Genomic DNA, 872 nt, shown 5'->3' on the forward strand with positions numbered 1-872 from the left:
AACAATGAATTCTGGAACACTGAAAAGAAATTTTAAAAATTAAAAAAAAAAAAGAAATGCAAGTGACAATGCAAGTGACTTCTGTGCATTTTTATATCCTGCCACTTTGCTGATTTCTTGTATCAGTTCTAGCAATTTTGGGGTGGAGCCTTTTGGGTTTTCCACATAGAGTATCATGTCATCTGGGAAGAGTGTGACTTTGACGTCTTCTTTGTCGATTTGACTGTCTTTTATTTCTTCTTGTTGCCTGATTTCTGAGGCTAGGACTTATAGCACTATGTTGAAGACAGTGGTGAGAATGGGCATCCCTGTCATGTTCCTAAACTTAGGGGAAAAGTTATCAGTTTTTATCCATTGAGAATGCTATTCACTGTGGACTTTTCAAAGATGGCTTTTGTGATATTAAGGTATTTTCCCTCTATCTCTACACTGCAGAAAGTTTTAATCAAGAGAGTTTTAATCAAGAAAGGATGCCACACTTTGTCAAATGCTTTTTCTGCATTAGTTGAGAAGATCATATAGTTCTTGTCCTTTCTTTTATTAAACTGATAAGAACAGATACTACACTTGATCTTAGCCAAAAGGCAGAGAAGCGATTGTCCTTTCTTTTATTAATGTTATTTATCACGATTGATTTGCAAATGTTGAACCACGCTTGCAGCCCAGGAATAAATCCCACTTGGTTGTGGTGAATAATCATTTTAAGGTACTGTTGGATCCTATGGGCTAGTATCTTGGTGAGAATTTTTGCATTCATATTCATCAGGGATGTTTGTCTATAATTCTCCTTTTTGGTGGAGTCTTGGTCTGTTTTGGGATCAAGGTAATGCTGGGTTCATAAATGAGTTTGGAAGTTTCCTTCCCTTTCTATT

At 36.1% G+C, this 872-nt stretch overlaps 1 non-coding gene across 1 annotated transcript; it reads right to left on the reverse strand.

Moving 5' to 3' along the window:
- Nucleotides 1-404: 404 nt before the first annotated feature.
- On the reverse strand, nucleotides 405-597 carry LOC116571269. The gene has a single exon (XR_004277827.1). It is a non-coding gene; the product is annotated as a U2 spliceosomal RNA (small nuclear RNA).
- Nucleotides 598-872: the final 275 nt, after the last annotated feature.

Source organism: Mustela erminea, chromosome 12 (genome assembly GCF_009829155.1).
Source record: "Mustela erminea isolate mMusErm1 chromosome 12, mMusErm1.Pri, whole genome shotgun sequence".
Taxonomy (NCBI): Eukaryota; Metazoa; Chordata; class Mammalia; order Carnivora; family Mustelidae; genus Mustela; species Mustela erminea.